Genomic DNA, 6,148 nt, shown 5'->3' with positions numbered 1-6,148 from the left:
GCCCAGCTCCAGGTCGAGCTGTTGTTCACCATCTTAGCTGTAGAGGGCGCAGCGTCACTGGCCCTCATGTGGGATCCGAACTGGGGTCCTGCTACTCAGAGCTGGCATTCCAAGCCAACTCTTAACCAACGCACCACTTGGCCGGCCCCAATTCTTTCTATCTTACACCTGTACCCATGCGGCTGATCACAACTGGGAAAAAGCACCAAACCATATTGATTTGGCTCACTTGACCACAAACCTTAAGTTGATCCTCAATTCTACTTGGCAATCATATTAAACTTTCTAATATTCTATATTCATATGTTCTTATCCCATTCATTTTCTTACTTTATGAGATGACTCTTTCACACTTTCTTCTCTCTCCTCAAACATCTGTTGCCTCTTCTCCTATCTTCACTTCTTGCTGCTGATTTTCCTACTTCACTAAGAAAATTGAATTAATTAAAGGAACATTTTTTCAGATACACACCACATCACTTATCAGAAACTATGCTTACATGCTCTGCCTTCCCTCGGTTACTACAGGTGAACCATTCATGTCCCTATCTTAAGTGAATCCCACCACTTGTCCACTAGATCTCATCCCATCCATAACGACCTACCTGAGAGTGCTGTTCCAGTAATTCTGCCCCTTCTTTTCTACACCATAAATCTTTCACTATTTCCTGGGACATTCTCCTCATTTCTCAAGCATGGTATCATTTCTCCCATTTAAAAAAATAAAACTTATCTTGACTCAATTGATCCCACCCACTACTGCCCCATTTCTTTGCAACAACTATCCTCTAAAGAGTTGTCTATATACACTGACTCCAATTCTGCTCCCATTTTCTCTTCAACATACCCCAGACAGGATTTCCCTCGCACCACTCCACTGAAACTGCTCTTTCAAGGTCACCAATGTCCTCCCTGTTGCTACAGCCAATCATCAATTCTCAGGCTTCATGTTATATGACCTATCATTTGACCCAATTAATGACTTAGTTCTCAATACACTTGTTTCACTTGGTTTCCAGGACACCATACTGTCCTGGTTTTCCTCCCACTTCATTTATATGCTCCTTCTCAGACTCCACTGCTTGTTCCTCCTTCTTTCCCAAAATATTAATGTTGAAGTGTCCCAGGACTTAGTCCTGGGTCTGCTTTTCTTCTCTCTTGACAACCTCATTCTGTCTCATGGCTTTTAAATTTCATCTGTTTGCCAACAGCTCCCAAACTTTTATCTCCAGCTCATTCTTTTCTCATGAATTAAATTATTTTTACTGGTTTACTCGATTTTCTCACTTGGATATTTACTAGATATCACAAACTTAACATGTCCAAAACTAAATGCCTGATGTCCTCAAAATCTGTTCAACCTACAGCCTTCCCCATCCTAACTAATGGCAACTTTATTCTTTCAGTTGTTCAAGCTAAAAATTTTGGAGTTATCCTTGACTCCTCTCTCTTTGGTAAACTAGTTCTAAAACATGTTGCGGTATTTCTGAAAAGTGATTCCACAGTACAGAGTGGCCACAAAGTCCCTATACATGAGATTAGATAACAGTCAGTTAAAGACCTAAAAACAGTTACCAGGGACTACTTTAATGACCTTCAACCATTAATATTGGAAGATGTCCAGAAGAACATAAAGAAAAAAAAATAAAATTTGTGCAGATATTAGAGGAAAACATGCAGGTAACTTCTCACTACCATGCTTACAGACTTTTGGCCACTTTGTATATTCCTAGTTAGATATTCACAACACCATTAGACTCCTCCTTGACTCCTCTCTTTATCTCTCACCTCCATAAATTCCTTTGGCTCTACCTTCAAAGTTTAACTATCATATGAGCATGTCTCATTACCTCTATTGCCAGCTCACAGGTCCAAGCTACCATCGTCTCTAGCCTAGAATGCTGTTAGAGTCTTTTAACGTTTCTTCCTTTTTTCATCTTTGCCCTTACAGTATATTCTCAACACAGCTGTCACTATCGTCCTTTTAAAATATAAAGCAACTCCTATCATCCCCTTATTCAAAACCCTCCAACGGGTCCTCACATCAGAGATAATCTGGCTACAGTACCTCCCTTACCCCAGCCACTATTGCCTCCTTCCTCACTCTGTGGCTTTCCTCAACACGCCAGGCATTTTCTCATCGTGGGCCTTTGCATTGATTGTTCCCTCTGCCTGGAATACACTTCCCCCCAGATATCAACATAGCTAACTCCCTTCTCTCTTAAGTCTTTGATCAAATGTCACCTTTTCAATGAAACTTTCCTTGACATACATATCAATGTCCTGCCAGGAAAACAGAAACCACTTCAGATATTTCATACCAAGGAAATTTAATTCAGGGAATTGTTTACACAGGTGATGGAGTTGCTGAGGAGCCAAACAAGGGAGATCATGAGACAACTCAGATAACAGAATCAGCAGGAGCTGCTGTCACCCCCAGGACTAAGCACCACAGGGAATAAGTGGTGTTACCAGAGCTCCAAAGGGGGGATCTTCCAGTGGTATCTGAAACCACAGCAAAGGATGCTGAATGGGGGCTGGGGCCAGCAAGTGAGGGGCAGGTAAGTAGACTAGAATCATTGCAAAAGTGCCAAAGACCACCTCCAACCTGGAGAGGGGGAGTAGATAAATACCTCCCTAAGAAACATAAGTCTTATTTTTCTCCTGAACCCACAAAAAATAAAAACTTATTTTATTGAATACAATTCGGTTTATTGATCACAAACAAGACTGACCCTATAGTAATTTGTGAATCAGATAATGTTTATCTCCAGTACATTTAATTTTCTTGTATTAGTTGAGATAATGCTAACTGCTTTAACAAATAAACCCTGATTTTTCAGTAGCTCATAAAAATAAAGGTTTGTTTCTCACATCAGTAAATTAAGGGCATTTGCAGTCAAGCCAAGGACCTAGGCTCCACCCTTCTCTAGGTCTGTAGGGATCTTTCATTCTGTAAGTAGATGACAAAAAGTAGCATACAGGGCCGGCTGAGTGGCTCGGTTGGTTAAGAGCTTGCTTGGGAGCACCAGCTCTGAGCAGCAGGGCTGCCAGTTTGGTTCCCACATGGGCCAGTGACTGTACCCTCTACAGCTAAGATGGTGAACAACTGCTCGACCTGGAGCTAGGCTGCTATGAGTGGCCGGCGATGGTGTAGGCTGTAGTGGGCTGTCATGAGCTATCTGAGTGGCCGACAGCCAGCATGAGCAGCCGGCAAGAGCTGCTGTGAGCTGCCATGAGCCACCATGAGCTGCCATGAGCAGCCATCCAATGGCCGGCGACCGATCTGCCTCAGCCAGGAAGAATGCAATGATAATACCAACATGGGCCAGTGAAGCAACAACCTCCACAACTAGACTGAAGGACAAAAGGACAGCAACTTGTCTGTTCCCTTTCCCCGATTCCCAAATGCTGTTCCCCTCCCCCAATTCCCCAATAAAATCTTTAAAAAAAAAAAAGTAAAGCTGTTCTGATTCTGCCAGTATTAAAAAAAAAAAAAAGAAAGAAAAAAGTAGCATATAGATGATAAGGAAAAATTTTAATGGATTATAATTGGAAGTGGCATACCTCACTTCTATCCACATTCCATTGGCCATAATTCAGTCGCATAGTCACACTTAACTGCAAGAGGAATCCTGGGAAAAGAAGCATATCTCTGTGCTTTGGCAGAAAAGGAAATGGACTTTGGTTAACACATACAGGTCTCTGCCACAGTCTGCTCAAATATCTTTTTTCTCTTTTCTCCTTATATATAGAAAATAGTCATTTCCTTCCCAAGGAAAACAAACCAAAGTGTCATGCAGACACCACATCCAGATGAAGTCCATATTGATGTACCAACATGTAGCTTACCAGCAAGAACTAAAAAGGCAAATTTTACGTCCCCCACTGCCATTAACATAAACACTCAAATTATAATGGTAGCACAGGGGCAGATAATTGTAATAAACACCTCATATTCAGAAACAGAAAGAATTAAAGATACACAGCCATTACTGGTCATCACGATTTTGAAACTTTGTTGAGCAGGCATTATGAAGGCCTTGACCTGATCCTTCTCTCTGGTTGGAAGTCCCTGTCCATGGTTCCCTGTGGTTCCTAGACCCTGTCCTCTGGAGGTACTTCCATGTTCAACATCCTCCACAGATCTGAAGTGTCCCTTTCTTGGGAGCTGCCCAGTTTTTACTGCTTGCTTGCTCTTCATACGCAAGTTTGGGCTTGTAATCATGTTGATAGTTCATTTCCTTCAAAAGTGTAGTAGATTTTCTGATTTATGTGCTTTTCAGTCAGTCGTATGAGTCAATAACCACACCTAGGGGTCCTTCTTTGACATAACTGTCAAGCCTCATTTATTTCTTTGCCTCCTTGCCTCTTACAAAAATAGTGTGCCAGCTAAATGCAGCTACTGAGTGACGTCAGCTGATTTCTTGCAGAGCAGGGACAAGTCATCTCCACTGAGCTATTTCTCAATTGCACAGTATGAGTAGATGTATGGTTGTGTTTTAAGCTACGAGGTTCGGGTTGTTTGTTACACAGCAATAGGTATCTATATTACTATGCCTTTTTCTCTTCTTTTAACTACCTAGCTACCTTGAGGGCACCTGGACCTTGGGTAGAAAGGCCACACCTGTAATCTGATTTTTGCCTCAGAATGAGTCATATTAATACTATTAATATTTAGGCAGAAACAACAGCCATAAAGCATGAATATCCTGGGAAAACTAGAACATACATATGTCCTAGGGCCCTTTATTGCTCAAAACCTTTTCTTTCTTTCTTTTTGTTTTTTGTTTTTTGTTTTTGTTTTTGTTTTCAGTCTTCTTTCCTATTCTGTAGGGTTTAAAAGCAGTTGACTTTTTCAGTCCTTCAAAGAACTACATTTTTTTATTCTTTGTCCCCTTTCATTTCTGTTTGCAAACTGCGGTTCTTTTCTGAGCACATCAGTTTCTTGTGATAGCTGGTGAAGAGCAGCACCCTTACTTTTTCCAGTCATTTCCACTAGTGCTACAGGTTCAGTGGTTTTATGGTCTTCCTTTGAGTTATCACTGGAGACAGTTTACCACGTGTTTTTCTTCTACATATTACGATTCTCTATCTTTCCTGCTTGGGGTTTCAGTTTCCTCATTGCTTGATGCTCAACCACTAAGCCAATGTCACAAGTCTGGTGTTATTATTTTCAGCAGTACTCTATTTCCAAGAAGAAATGTTCAATGGCTCAAAAAATTAAACTTCAAAAAGAAGTTTATTTCTTACTCACATGAAGTCTAAAATAAGTATCCCTGATGACTGGGCAGTTCTCCTCTAAGCAGTGTTTCTGAAATGGGGAGGTTAGTTCTGTCTTGTGGCTCTATCCTTTTCATCATAAGTTTTCAAAGTCACCATGTTTCTAGTCAGGCTGGCAGGTGGAGAAATGGCATAGGAGGTCATATGTGGGAGACTTTCATGAACTAGGCCTGGCAGTGAAGCATATCTTATTAGCTAAATACATCCTCAGTCACATAATCACACCTAACTGCAAGGAAGGCAGGGGTGTGTGGCCTAGCTATGTGACCAAGGGAAAAAAAAGAAAGAAAAGAAGTTTTCTGAGGAGCTAGGCAGTCTCTGCTGTACTAAGTCACAGAAAGACATGATATTCTTTGTTTTCAGTTTTTTGCCCATAAGGAATAAAGGCAAGTTTATGGATAATGTAAATGTCAATAATCTAAAAAACATTGTGCATTGAACTTTGGTAGGTATTTTCTCTCTGCATTTGAACATGTAGGTCGCTGATATTGTTGGAATACCTCTCTAACCAAATATTATAACATGCTATATAGATCTCATTCTTGCAAGGCAGAGAAACTGATCAGTTTTGTCATCTAGTCTCCCCTGGCCAGCTCTTCCTTTGGTACCATTAGCAGACAAATCTAAAGCCTATTAACTTTCAAATTTTCTTTGGAGCTAAATGTGCTGTTTCAATACACTTCCTTATTGATTTGCAGGCTAAATATAGAGTAAGACATGATAAGTAAGTAACTAGTCAATATAGAATCAGAAATCATCTGGTTCACTTTCCACAATTTTTAGATTTGTTTTGTGCTTATTCTACTACACTATGGGTGCTGGCAGTTAATAAACATGAAAAGAATATTTTCGAGAAATGCAAAAG

The sequence above is a fragment of the Hipposideros armiger genome, unplaced genomic scaffold (genome assembly GCF_001890085.2).
Source record: "Hipposideros armiger isolate ML-2016 unplaced genomic scaffold, ASM189008v1 scaffold_60, whole genome shotgun sequence".
NCBI classification, from domain to species: domain Eukaryota; kingdom Metazoa; phylum Chordata; class Mammalia; order Chiroptera; family Hipposideridae; genus Hipposideros; species Hipposideros armiger.
This window is presented reverse-complemented; position numbering follows the sequence as displayed.